This window comes from Pseudophryne corroboree, chromosome 2 (assembly GCF_028390025.1).
Source record: "Pseudophryne corroboree isolate aPseCor3 chromosome 2, aPseCor3.hap2, whole genome shotgun sequence".
In the NCBI taxonomy this organism is placed as follows: Eukaryota; Metazoa; Chordata; class Amphibia; order Anura; family Myobatrachidae; genus Pseudophryne; species Pseudophryne corroboree.
The window spans coordinates 29,234,272-29,249,305 of record NC_086445.1 but is presented as its reverse complement, the minus strand read 5'-3'; the positions used below and the strand labels follow the sequence as shown (position 1 = coordinate 29,249,305).

General features: G+C 48.4%; 1 protein-coding gene across 2 annotated transcripts in view; it reads right to left on the bottom strand.

Annotated features, from left to right (window-relative positions):
• The window catches only part of LOC134994354 (piwi-like protein 1), a 549,333-nt gene extending 534,443 nt beyond the window's left edge, over positions 1 to 14,890 (bottom strand). For both annotated transcript variants that reach the window (XM_063950974.1, XM_063950975.1), the window contains exon 1: positions 14,768 to 14,890. The gene's annotated coding sequence lies outside the window, so the exon portion shown is untranslated. The remainder of the gene's footprint in view (positions 1 to 14,767) is intronic.
• Between the last annotated feature and the right edge of the window lie 144 nt (positions 14,891 to 15,034).

The window sequence follows — 15,034 nt, the reverse complement described above, 5'->3', positions numbered from 1 at the left end:
GACGGGCTGCCGAGTGCCGACACAGAGGTAGCCACAGCCGTGAACTACCGCACTGTACTGTGTCTGCTGCTAATATAGACTGGTTGATAAAGAGATAGTATACTACTAATATTATATACTGGTGGTCAGGTCACTGGTCACTAGTCACACTGGCAGTGGCACTCCTGCAGCAAAAGTGTGCACTGTTTAATTTTAATATAATATTATGTACTCCTGGCTCCTGCTATAACCTATAACTGGCACTGCAGTAGTGCTCCCCAGTCTCCCCCACAATTATAAGCTGTGTGAGCTGAGCAGTCAGACAGATATATAATATATATAGATGATGCAGCACACTGGCCTGAGCCTGAGCAGTGCACACAGATATGGTATGTGACTGAGTCACTGTGTGCTGTGTATCGCTTTTTTCAGGCAGAGAACGGATTATAAATAAAAGTGGTGGTCACTGGTCACTATCAGCAAAACTCTGCACTGTACACTACTGAGTACTCCTAATGCTCCCCAAAATTAGTAAATCAAGTGTCTCTCTAATCTATTCTAATTCTAAACGGAGAGGACGCCAGCCACGTCCTCTCCCTATCAATCTCAATGCACGTGTGAAAATGGCGGCGACGCGCGGCTCCTTATATAGAATCCGAGTCTCGCGATAGAATCCGAGCCTCGCGAGAATCCGACAGCGTCATGATGACGTTCGGGCGCGCTCGGGTTAACCGAGCAAGGCGGGAAGATCCGAGTCGCTCGGACCCGTGAAAAAAAACATGAAGTTCTGGCGGGTTCGGATTCACAGAAACCGAACCCGCTCATCTCTAGTTCTTATAGGACCGAAAGGACTGCGGCTGAAAAGACGGTGTCTTTTTCTGTTGGGAGGGGGTCTGAGGTAAAAAGGTGGATTTTCCGGCAGTTGCCGTGGCCACCAGATCCGATAGACCGACGCCAAATAATTCCTCCCCTTTATACGGCAATACTTCCATATGTCGTTTGGAATCCGCATCACCTGACCACTGTCGCGTCCATAAACTCCTTCTGGCAGATATGGACATCGCATTTACTCTCGATGCCAGAGTGCAAATATCTCTCTGAGCATCTCGCATATAAAGGAAAGCATCCTTTAATTGCTCTATAGTCAATAAAATACTGTCCCTATCCAGGGTATCAATATTTTCAGTCAGGGAATCCAACCAGACGACCCCAGCACTGCACATCCAGGCTGAGGCGATGGCTGGTCGCAGTAGAACACCAGTATGTGTGTATATACTTTTTAGGGTAGTTTCCAGTCTCCTATCAGCTGGATCCCTGAGGGCGGCCGTATCAGGAGATGGTAACGCCACTTGTTTTGATAAGCGTGTGAGCGCCTTATCCACCCTAGGGGGTGTTTCCCAGCGCGCCCTAACCTCTGGCGGGAAAGGGTATAATGCTAATAACTTTTTTGAAATTAGCACTTTTCTATCTGGGTTAACCCACGCTTCATCACATACATCATTTAATTCCTCTGATTCAGGAAAAACTACAGGTAGTTTTTTCACCCCCCACATAATACCCCTTTTTGTGGTACTTGCAGTATCAGAGATATGCAAAGCCTCCTTCATTGCCGTGATCATATAACGTGTGGCCCTACTTGAAAATACGTTTGTTTCATCACCGTCGACACTAGATTCAGTGTCTGTGTCTGGGTCTGACCGACTGAGGTAAAGGGCGCTTTACAGCCCCTGACGGTGTCTGAGACGCCTGGGCAGGTACTAACTGGTTTGCCGGCCGTCTCATGTCGTCAACTGATTTTTGTAATGTGCTGACATTATCACGTAATTCCATAAACAAAGCCATCCATTCCGGTGTCGACTCCCTGGGGGGTGACATCACCATTATCGGCAATTGCTCTGCCTCCACACCAACATCGTCCTCATACATGTCGACACACACGTACCGACACACAGCAGACACACAGGGAATGCTCTTATCGAAGACAGGACCCCACTAGCCCTTTGGGGAGACAGAGGGAGAGTTTGCCAGCACACACCCAAGCGCCATAATATATATATGGGAACAACCTTATATAAGTGTTGTTCCTTATAGCAGCTTAAATATATCAAAATATCGCCAAAAAATGCCCCCCCTCTCTGTTTTACCCTGTTTCTGTAGTGCAGTGCAGGGGAGAGTCCTGGGAGCCTTCCTCACAGCGGAGCTGAGCAGGAAAATGGCGCTGTGTGCTGAGGAGAATAAGCCCCGCCCCCTATTTCGGCGGGCTTTTCTCCCGGAGTTTTAGATATCTGGCATGGGTTAAATACATACATATAGCCTCAATGGCTATATGTGATGTATTCTTTTGCCATAAAGGTATTAAATATTGCTGCCCAGGGCGCCCCCAGCAGCGCCCTGCACCCTCCGTGACCGCTTGGTGTGAAGTGTGTGACAACAATGGCGCACAGCTGAAGTGCTGTGCGCTACCTTCATGAAGACTGAAGAGCCTTCTGCCGCCTGTTTCCGGACCTTCAATCTTCAGCATCTGTAAGGGGGGTCGGCGGCGCGGCTCCGGGACGAACCCCAGGGTGAGACCTGTGTTCCGACTCCCTCTGGAGCTAATGGTGTCCAGTAGCCTAAGAATCCAATCCATCCTGCACGCAAGCGAGTTGAAATTCTCTCCCCTAAGTCCCTCGATGCAGTGAGCCTGTTGCCAGCAGGACTCACTGAAAATAAAAAACCTAAAAACTTTTTCTAAGCAGCTCTTTAGGAGAGCCACCTAGATTGCACCCTGCTCGGACGGGCACAAAAACCTAACTGAGGCTTGGAGGAGGGTCATAGGGGGAGGAGCCAGTACACACCACCTAATCCTAAAGCTTTATTTTTTGTGCCCTGTCTCCTGCGGAGCCGCTATTCCCCATGGTCCTGACGGAGTCCCCAGCATCCACTTAGGACGTTAGAGAAACTACATTGAGATCCCAAAGTGCCACTGGAGGCACAAAAGGAGGCTGTATATGCAGTACCCCTTTTACAAACGTCTGAACTTCAGGGACTGAAGCTAGTTCTTTTTGGAAGAAAATTGACAGGGCCGAAATTTGAACCTTAATGGACCCCAATTTCAGGCCCATAGACACTCCTGTTTGCAGGAAATGTAGGAATCGACCCAGTTGAATTTCCTCCGTCGGGCCTTACTGGCCTCGCACCACGCAACATATTTTCGCCAAATGCGGTGATAATGTTTTGCGGTTACATCCTTCCTGGCTTTGATCAGGATAGGGATGACTTCATCCGGAATGCCTTTTTTCCTTCAGGATCCGGCGTTCAACCGCCATGCCGCCAAACGCAGCCGCGGTAAGTCTTGGAACAGACAGGGTCCTTGCTGGAGCAGGTCCCTTCTTAGAGGTAGAGGCCACGGATCCTTCGTGAGTATCTCTTGAAGTTCCGGTTACCAAGTCCTTCTTGGCCAATCCGGAGCCACGAATAATAAGAATTTACTTACCGATAATTCTATTTCTCGGAGTCCGTAGTGGATGCTGGGGTTCCTGAAAGGACCATGGGGAATAGCGGCTCCGCAGGAGACAGGGCACAAAAAAGTAAAGCTTTTACCAGATCAGGTGGTGTGCACTGGCTCCTCCCCCTATGACCCTCCTCCAGACTCCAGTTAGGTACTGTGCCCGGACGAGCGTACACAATAAGGGAGGCAATTTGAATCCCGGGTAAGACTCATACCAGCCACACCAATCACACCGTACAACTTGTGATCTAAACCCAGTTAACAGTATGATAACAGAAAGAGCCTCTTAAAGATGGCTCCTTAACAATATAACCCGAATTTGTTAACAATAACTATGTACAGTATTGCAGATAATCCGCACTTGGGATGGGCGCCCAGCATCCACTACGGACTCCGAGAAATAGAATTATCGGTAAGTAAATTCTTATTTTCTCTATCGTCCTAAGTGGATGCTGGGGTTCCTGAAAGGACCATGGGGATTATACCAAAGCTCCCAAACGGGCGGGAGAGAGCGGATGACTCTGCAGCACCGAATGAGAGAATTCCAAGTCCTCTTTTGCCAGGGTATCAAATTTGTAGAATTTTACAAACGTGTTTTCCCCCGACCACGTAGCTGCTCGGCAGAATTGTAATGCCGAGACCCCTCGGGCAGCCGCCCAAGATGAGCCCACCTTCCTTGTGGAATGGGCCTTAACAGATTTAGGCTGTGGCAGGCCTGCCACAGAATGAGCAAGTTGAATTGTGTTACAAATCCAACGAGCAATCGTCTGCTTAGAAGCAGGGGCACCCAACTTGTTGGGTGCATATAGTATCAACAGCGAGTCAGATTTTCTGACTTCAGCCGTCCTTGAAATGTATATTTTTAAGGCTCTGACAACGTCCAACAACTTGGAGTCCTCCAAGTCGCCAGTGGCCGCAGGCACCACAATAGGTTGGTTCAGGTGAAACGCTGATACCACCTTAGGGAGAAAATGCGGACGAGTCCTCAGTTCTGCCCTATCCGAATGGAAGATTAGATAAGGGCTTTTATAAGATAAAGCCGCCAATTCAGATACTCTCCTGGCGGAAGCCAGGGCCAGTAACATAGTCACTTTCCATGTGAGATATTTAAAATCCACCTTTTTCAATGGTTCAAACCAATGGGATTTGAGGAAATCTAAAACTACATTTAGATCCCACGGTGCCACCGGAGGCACCACAGGAGGCTGTATATGCAGTACTCCTTTAACAAAAGTCTGTACCTCAGGAACTGAGGCCAATTCTTTTTGGAAGAATATTGACAGGGCCGAAATTTGAACCTTAATAGATCTCAATTTGAGACCCCTAGACAATCCTGATTGTAGGAAATGTAGGAAACGACCCAGTTGAAATTCCTCCGTCGGAACACTCCGATCCTCGCACCACGCGACATATTTTCGCCAAATGCGGTGATAATGTTTCGCGGTGACTTCCTTCCTTGCCTTAATCAAGGTAGGAATGACTTCTTCTGGAATGCCTTTCCCTTTTAGGATCTGGCGTTCAACCGCCATGCCGTCAAACGCAGCCGCGGTAAGTCTTGAAAGAGACAGGGACCCTGTTGTAGCAGGTCCCTTCTCAGAAGTAGAGGGCACGGGTCGTCCGTGACCAACTCTTGAAGTTCCGGGTACCAAGTCCTTCTTGGCCAATCCGGAGCCACTAGTATTTCTTACTCCTCCTCACCGTATAATCTTCAATACCTTTGGTATGAGAGGCAGAGGAGGAAACACATATACTGATTTGTACACCCAAGGTGTTACCAGTGCGTCCACAGCTATTGCCTGTGGATCTCTTGACCTGGCGCAATACTTGTCCAGTTTCTTGTTGAGGCGAGACGCCATCATGTCTACCATTGGTCTTTCCCAACAGTTTATTAGCATGTGGAAGACTTCTGGATGAAGACCCCCCTCTCCCGGGTGTATATCGTGTCTGCTGAGGAAGTCTGCTTCCCAGTTGTCCACGCCCGGGAGGAACACTGCTGACAGTGCTATTACGTGATTCTCCGCCCAGCGAAGAATCTTGGCAGCTTCTGCCATTGCACTCCTGCTTCTTGTGCCGCCCTGTCTGTTTACATGGGCGACCGCCGTGATGTTGTCCGACTGAATCAACACCGGTTTTCCTTGCAGGAGTGGTTCCGCCTGGCTTAGAGCATTTTAGATTGCTCTTAGTACCAGAATGTTTATGTGAATAGACTTTTCCAGGTTCGTCCATACCCCCTGGAAGTTTCTTCCTTGTGTGACTGCTCCCCAACCTCTCAGGCTGGCGTCCGTGGTCACCAGGATCAAATCCTGTATGCCGAATCTGCGGCCCTCCAATAGATGAGCCTTTTGCAACCACCACAGAAGATATACCCTTGTCCTTGGCGACAGGGTTATTCGCAGGTGCATCTGAGGATGCGACCCTGACCATTTGTCCAACAGATCCCTTTGGAAAATTCTTGCATGGAATCTGCCGAATGGAATTGCTTCGTAAAAAGCCACCATTTTTCCCAGGACTCTTGTGCATTGATGTACAGACACCTTTCCTGGTTTTAGGAGGTTCCTGACAGGTCGGATAACTCCTTGGCTTTTTCCTCGGGAAGAAAAACCTTTTTCTGAACCGTGTCCAGAATCATCCCTAGGAACAGCAGACGTATCGTCGGAAAACAGCTGCGATTCTTGGAATATTTAGAATCCAGTCGTGCCGTCGAAGAACTACTTTAGATAGTGCTCTTCCGACCTCCAACTGTTCTCTGGAACTTGCCCTTTTTAGGTCGTGCAAGTAAGGGATAATTTAGATGCCTTTTTTCTTTGAAGAAACATCTTTTCGGCCATTACCTTGGTAAAAAGGCCCGGGGTGCCGTGGATAATTCAAACGGCATCGTCTGAAACTGATATTGACAGTTCTGTACCACGAACCAGAGGTACCCTTGATGAGAAGGACAAATTTTGGACATGGAGGTAATCCTTGATGTCCAGGGACACCATATAGTCCCCTTTTTTCCGGTTCGCTATCACTGCTCTGAGTGACTTTATCTCGATTTGAACCTTTTATGTAAGTGTTCAAAACATTTTAGATTTAGACTATGTGTCACCAAGCCGTCTGGCTTCAGTACCACAATATAGTGTGGAAAAATAATACCCTTTTCCTTGTCGTAGGAGGGGTACTTTGATTATCACCTGCTGGATATACAGCTTGTGAATTGTTTCCAATGCTGCCTCCCTGTCGGAGGGAGCCGTTGGTAAAGCAGACTTCAGGAAGCTGCGAGGAGAAGATGTCTCGACTCTCCAATCTGTTACCCCTGGGATAATACTCGTACGATCTAGGGGTCAACTTGCGAGTGATCCCACTGCGCCCTGAGACTCTTGAGACTACCCCCCCACCTTGAGTCCGCTTGCACGGCCCCAGCGTCATGCTGAGGACTTGGCAGACGCGGTGGAGGGCTTCTTTTCCTGGGAAAGGGCTGCCTGCTGCAGTCTACTTCCCTTACCTCTATGTCTGGGCAGATATGACTGGCCTTTTGCCTGCATGCCCTCATGGGAAAGGAAAGATTGAGGCTGAAAAGACGGTGTCTTTTTTAGCTGAGATGTAACTTGGGGTAAAAAAGGTTGGATTTCCCAGCTGTTGCTGTGGTCCCCAGGTCCGATGGACCGACCCCCAAATAACTCCTTCCCTTTATACAGCAATACTTCCATCTGCCGTATGGGATCTGTATCACCTGACCACTGTCGTGTCCCTGACATCTTCTGGGAGATATGGACAACGCACTTATCTTGATGCCAGAGAGCAAATATCCCTCTGTGCATCTCACATACATATATATAGAATGCATCCTATTAAATGCTCTACATGAATAAAATATTTTCAGTCAGGGAATCCGACCAAGCCAACCCAGCACTGCATCTCCAGGCTGATGGCGATCGCTGGTCGCAGTATAACCACCGTATGTGTGTATATACTTTTTAGGATATTTTTCCAGCTTCCTATCAGCTGGCTCCTTGAGGGCGGCCGTATCTGGAGACGGTAACGCCACTTGATAAGCGTGTGAGCGCCTTATCACCCTAAGGGGTGTTTCCCAACGTACCCTAATTTCTGGCGGGAAAGGGTATAACGCCAATATTTGCTATCGGGGTAACCCTACGCATCATCACACACTTCATTTTATTTTATCTGATTCAGGAAAAACTACAGGTAGTTTTTTCACTCCCACATAATACCCTTTCTTGTGGTACTTGTAGTATCAGAAACACGTAACACCTCCTTCATTGCCCTTAACGTGTGGCCCTAATGAGAAATACGTTTGTTTATTCACCGTCGACACTGTATTCAGTGTCCGTGTCTGTGTCTGTGTCGACCGACTGAGGTAAATGGGCGTTTTTAAAACCCCTGACGGTGTTTCTGAGACGCCTGGACCGGTCCTAATAGATTGTCGGCCGTCTCATGTCGTCAACCGACCTTGCAGCGTGTTGACATTCTCACGTAATTCTCTAAATAAGCCATCCATTCCTGTGTCGACTCCCTAGAGAGTGACATCACCATTACAGGCAATTTCTCCGCCTCCTCACCAACATCGTCCTCATACATGTCGACACACACGTACCGACACACAGCACACACACCGGGAATGCTCTGACAGAGGACAGGACCCACTAGCCCTTTGGGGAGACAGAGGGAGAGTCTGCCAGCACACACCAAAAACGCTATAATTATATAGGGACAACCTTATATAAGTGTTTCTCCCTTATAGCATCTTTTATATATATACAATATCGCCAAAATCAGTGCCCCCCCTCTCTGTTTTAAACCTGTTTCTGTAGTGCAGTGCAGGGGAGAGCCTGGGAGCCTTCTCTCCAGCTTTTCTGTGAGAGAAAATGGCGCTGTGTGCTGAGGAGATAGGCCCCGCCCCTTTTTCGGCGGCCTCGTCTCCCGCTATTTTTGAAGTTAGGCAGGGGTTAAATATCTCCATATAGCCTCTGTGGGCTATATGTGAGGTATTTTTTGCCTCTAATAAGGTTTTTATTTGCCTCTCAGAGCGCCCCCCCCAGCGCTCTGCACCCTCAGTGACTGTTGTGTGAAGTGTGCTGAGAGGAAAATGGCGCACAGCTGCAGTGCTGTGCGCTACCTTTATGAAGACTCAGGAGTCTTCAGCCGCCGATTTTGGACCTCTTCTCTCTTCAGCGTCTGCAAGGGGGCCGGCGGCGCGGCTCCGGTGACCATCCAGGCTGTACCTGTGATCGTCCCTCTGGAGCTAGTGTCCAGTAGCCAAGCAGCAAATCCACTCTGCACGCAGGTGAGTTCACTACTTCTCCCCTAAGTCCCTCGTTGCAGTGATCCTGTTGCCAGCAGGACTCACTGTAAAGTAAAAAACCTAAGCTAAACTTTCTCTAAGCAGCTCTTTAGGAGAGCCACCTAGATTGCACCCTTCTCGTTCGGGCACAAAATCTAACTGGAGTCTGGAGGAGGGTCATAGGGGGAGGAGCCAGTGCACACCACCTGATCTGGTAAAAGCTTTACTTTTTTGTGCCCTGTCTCCTGCGGAGCCGCTATTCCCCATGGTCCTTTCAGGAACCCCAGCATCCACTTAGGACGATAGAGAAATAGTGCTTACTCCTCTCCATCTTATCAATCTCAGTACCTTGGGTATGAGAGGCAGAGGAGGGAACACATACACTGACTGGTACACCCACGGTGTTACCAGAGCGTCTACAGCTATTGCCTGAGGGTCCCTTGACCTGGCGCAATACCTGTCGAGTTTTTCCCAACGGTTTATAATCATGTGGAAGACTTCTGGGTGAAGTCCCCACTCTCCCGGGTGGAGGTCGTGCTGAGGAAGTCTGCTTCCCAGTTGTCCACTCCCGGAATGAATACTGCTGACAGTGCTATCACATGATTTTCCGACCAGCGAAGAATCCTTGCAGCTTCTGCCATTGCCCTCCTGCTTCTTGTGCCACCCTGTCTGTTTACGTGGGTGACTGCCGTGATGTTGTCCGACTGGATCAACACCGGCTGACCTTGAAGCAGAGGTCTTGCTAAGCTTAGAGCATTGTAAATGGCCCTTAGCTTCAGGATATTTATGTGAAGTGATGTCTCCAGGCTTGACCATTAGCCCTGGATATTCCTTCCCTGTGTGACTGCTCCCCAGCCTCGCTGGCTGGCATCCGTGGTCACCAGGACCCAGTCCTGAATGCCGAATCTGCGGCCCTCTAGAAGATGAGCACTCTGCAACCACCACAGGAGGGACACCCTTGTCCTTGGTGACAGGGTTATCCGCTGATGCATCTGAAGATGCGACCCGGACCAATTTTCCAGCAGGTCCAACTGGAAAGTTCTTGCGTGGAATCTGCCGAATGGGATTGCTTCGTAGGAAGCCACCATTTTACCCAGAACCCTTGTGCATTGATGTACTGAGACTTGGCTCGGTTTTAGGAGGTTCCTGACTAGCTCGGATAACTCCCTGGCTTTCTCCTCCGGGAGAAACACCTTTTTTTGGACTGTGTCCAGGATCATCCCTAGGAACAGAAGACAAGTCGTCGGAACCAGCTGCGATTTTGGAATATTGAGAATCCAATCGTGCTGCCGCAACACTACCTGAGATAGTGCTACACCGACCTCCAACTGTTCCCTGGATCTTACCCTTATCAGGGAATCGTCCAAGTAAAGGATAACTAAAATTCCCTTCCTTCGAAGGAATATCATCATTTCGGCCATTACCTTGGTAAAGACCCGGGGTGCCGTGGACCATCCATACGGCAGCGTCTGAACTGATAGTGACAGTTCTGTACCATAAACCTGAGGTACCCTTGATGAGCAGGGTAAATTTTGACATGAAGGTAAGCATCCTTGATGTCCCGAGACATCATGTAGTCCCCTTCTTCCAGGTTCGCAATCACTGCTCTGAGTGACTCAATCTTGAATTTGAACCTCTGTATGTAAGTGTTCAAAGATTTTAGATTTAGAATCGGTCTCACCGAGCCGTCCGGCTTCGGTACCACAACAGTGTGGAATAATACCCCGTTCCCTGTTGCAGGAGGGGTACCTTGATTATCACCTGCTGGGAATACAGCTTGTGAATGGCTTCCAAAACTGTCTCCCTGTCAGAAGGAGACATCGGTAAAGCCGACTTTAGGAAACGGCGAGGGGGAGACGTCTCGAATTCTAATTTGTACCCCTGAGATATCACCTGAAGGATCCAGGGGTCTACTTGCGAGTGAGCCCACTGCGCGCTGAAATTCATTGAGACGGGCCCCCCACCGTGCCTGATTCTGCTTGTAAAGCCCCAGCGTATACTGAGGGCTTGGCAGAGGCGGGAGAGGGTTTCTGTTCCTGGGAACTGGCTGATTTCTGCAGCCTTTTTCCTCTCCCTCTGTCACGGGGCAGAAATGAGGAACCTTTTGCCCGCTTGTCCACGAAAAGACTGCGCCTGATAATACGGCGTCTTCTCATGTTGAGAGGCGACCTGGGGTACAAACGTGGATTTCCCAGCTGTTGCCGTGGCCACCAGGTCTGAAAGACCGACCCCAAATAACTCCTCCCTTTAATAAGGCAATACTTCCAAATGCCGTTTGGAATACGCCTCACCTAACCACTGACGTGTCCATAACCCTCTACTGGTAGAAATGGACAACGCACTTAGACTTGATGCCAGTCGGCAAATATTCCGCTGTGCATCACGCATATATAGAAATGCATCTTTTAAATGCTCTATAGGCAAAAATATACTGTCCCTATCTAGGGTATCAATATTTTCAGTCAGGGAATCCGACCACGCCAACCCAGCACTGCACATCCAGGCTGAGGCGATTGCTGGTCGCAGTATAACACCAGTATGTGTGTAAATACCTTTTAGGATACCCTCCTGCTTTCTATCAGCAGGATCCTTAAGGGCGGCCATCTCAGGAGAGGGTAGAGCCCTTACAAGCGTGTGAGCGCTTTATCCACCCTAGGGGGTGTTTCCCAACGCACCCTAACCTCTGGCGGGAAAGGATATAATGCCAATAACATTTTAGAAATTATCAGTTGTTATCGGGGGAAAACCACGCATCATCACACACCTCATTTAATTTCTCAGATTCAGGAAAACTACAGGTAGTTTTTCCTCACCGAACATAATACCCCTTTTTTTTTGGTGGTACTCGTATTATCAGAAATGTGTAAAACATTTTTCATTGCCTCAATCATGTAACGTGTGGCCCTACTGGAAGTCACATTTGTCTCTTCACCGTCGACACTGGAGTCAGTATCCGTGTCGGCGTCTATATCTGCCATCTGAGGTAACGGGCGCTTTAGAGCCCCTGACGGCCTATGAGACGTCTGGACAGGCACAAGCTGAGTAGCCGGCTGTCTCATGTCAACCACTGTCTTTTATACAGAGCTGACACTGTCACGTAATTCCTTCCAACAGTTCATCCACTCAGGTGTCGACCCCCTAGAGGATGACATCACTATTACAGGCAATCTGCTCCGTCTCCACATCATTTTTCTCCTCATACATGTCGACACAAACGTACCGACATACAGCACACACACAGGGAATGCTCTGATAGAGGACAGGACCCCACTAGCCCTTTGGGGAGACAGAGGGAGAGTTTGCCAGCACACACCAGAGCGCTATATATATATATATATATATATATTAGTGATGAGCGAGGTTCGGTTTTACTCGGTTTTACTCGGTTCTCAAAACGGCATCTTATTGGCTATCCAAAACACGTGACATCCGTGAGCCAATAAGATGCCGTTTTGAGAACCGAGTAAAACCGAGTAAAACCGAATCCGCTCATCACTAATATATATATATATATATATATATATATATATATATATATATATATATATATATTATATATACACACAGGGATAACCTTATATAAAGGCCCCCATCCACTAGTCCGATTTGGGCAGTTTTCTTCAGATTTCGACACATCTGACCGTCATATCTGAAGAAAAGTGTCACATCGGATGGCTCTTCTGATCCGATGCGCACTCCCGTGTCAGATATATCTGAACTACAGATCTCTGAGGCTGCCCCAACTATTTATCTGAATCTGAAGAAAACAGGTGCACATCGGATTGTTTTTTTTTCTTCAGATGTATCTGATCAGATTCATCTGAAGCGTCACTTGACTGGCATCTCCCTGGCCACTCCCACCCACCAAGAGGGGGAACAGCGGCAGTAGCAGCATCAGATCAATCGCATGTAGCATGTGTGCATCAGATATATCTGATGCGATCTGGCACATGATATATCGCATCAGATATATCTGACGTGAATGTAATTAAAATTAAAGCCAGAGTCTGATCCGATTACCGGGACGCTCCCGGGAGAGTTCAAGAGAAATCTGATGCTATCTGCAGTTCAGACAAGTCTGAGTAGTGGATGGCCACCTTAAGTGTTTTTCCCCTTATAGCTGCTGTATCTTTAATACTGCGCGTAATTAGTGCCCCCCCTCTCTTTTTTAACCCTTTCTGTAGTGTAGTGACTGCAGGGGAGAGACAGGGAGCTTCCCTCCAACGGAGCTGTGAGGGAAAATGGCGCCAGTGTGCTGAGGAGATAGGCTCCGCCCCCTTATCGGCGGCCTTATCTCCCGTTTTTTTATGTATTTTGGCAGGGGTTAAATGCATCCATATAGCCCAGGAGCTATATGTGATGCATTTTTTGCCATCCAAGGTGTTTTTTATTGCGTCTCAGGGCGCCCCCCCCAGCGCCCTGCACCCTCAGTGACCGGAGTGTGAAGTGTGCTGAGAGCAATGGCGCACAGCTGCAGTGCTGTGCGCTACCTTGTTGAAGACAGGACGTCTTCTGCCGCCGATTTTCCGGACCTCTTCTGCCTTCTGGCTCTGTAAGGGGGCCGGCGGCGCGGCTCTGGGACCCATCCAGGCTGGGCCTGTGATCGTCCCTCTGGAGCTAATGTCCAGTAGCCTAAGAAGCCCAATCCACTCTGCACGCAGGTGAGTTCGCTTCTTCTCCCCTTAGTCCCTCGATGCAGTGAGCCTGTTGCCAGCAGGTCTCACTGAAAATAAAAAACCTAAACTAAAACTTTCACTAAGAAGCTCAGGAGAGCCCCTAGTGTGCACCCTTCTCGTTCAGGCACAAAGATCTAACTGAGGCTTGGAGGAGGGTCATAGGGGGAGGAGCCAGTGCACACCAGATAATCCTAAAGCTTTCTTTAGATGTGCCCAGTCTCCTGCGGAGCCGCTATTCCCCATGGTCCTTACGGAGTCCCCAGCATCCACTTAGGACGTTAGAGAAAGTATATTTAGATCTCAGCCGAGATAACTAACCTAGTTGATACATATGAAAATCACCATTTTATTGTCTAATATTTTAGAAATTTTTCCTTAAACTTACCGACTGAATGTGTATAGGAAAGCAATTATTAAGAATAAATTAATTAAATCTATACATATCAGTGTTTTTTATTGGGAAGCATATATCACCTAGAAAAACTATTATAATAATCTAAACCAGCGCAGTGATCTTTGTGTTTTAGGATGGTCAATTGTCACCAATTTTTGAAGTTGATCTAATCCGCTGTTGTACTTCCAGAGATACAGTATAACACACATTTACTAACATTCAATATAAAAAAATAAAAGAAAGGGATCTGTTAGCAAATGTTTGGATAAATGTCGAACGAGATCAATTTTCATTGGATTTGGAAATGAAATTTAAGAAATAATTCCGCCCCCCCCCCCCCCAGTGTCCATAGCAGGGATAGATCAACATGTGGCACTCCAGCTGCTGTGGAACTACACATCCCAGCAAGTCCTGCCCCAGTCTTGCTATACAGGGATGCAAGAAACAGCCATCAATGGTTTTGAAACATCAGTAGAAAACCAAGTGCTGGGAAGGCCACCATAGATGGCAAAAAACCCATGCCATCAGCCACGACCATCGATGGTGGCAAGTCAGTTGGTGGCCATCGCTACCCCTGCCCGATGTCCCTCAGGCCACCACATACAGCATGGGAACATTGCTATACCAGCCAATGACAGCCCTTACACTACTGTATGGCAGGAGTATACCTGCAGCACATATAGAAAATAGTAACAGAATAATAGACAGCTTAGGCTGAGGAGCTGACACCCTACACAGCCCTGTACAACATACAACCATTGCTATCCTCCACCAGTAATAGGATATAAACCCTTATTCACCACAGAAAACCAGTGCCATACACACTGTACCACACTGAATGGCTGTACACCCATACACCAGCATGGACAGGCACTATGGACTCTACATGGCTGTGAGAAGACACGCTGAGACTTATAGTTCTACCACAGCAGCTACAGGACACCTACACCAGGCAGTAATGGCACCTCTGCTGCTCCTCCTCTCACCACCAGCTGCTCTCACGCAGACAAAATTGCCGCCTTTTTTTCCTGTCGCGCATGCGCGGTACAGGCGGCACTTAACGGCTGCCACAGAGCATGCGCCGCATAGAGTAACGGACGCCTTATCCTCCCCTTGGGTCTGTCGCGAGGCGTCACTACGCAACGGGAAGCCGCGGCGCCATGTTTGTGTCTGGCAACGGTTCCCTTAAAGGGTGTAGGCTTTTAAAAAATATA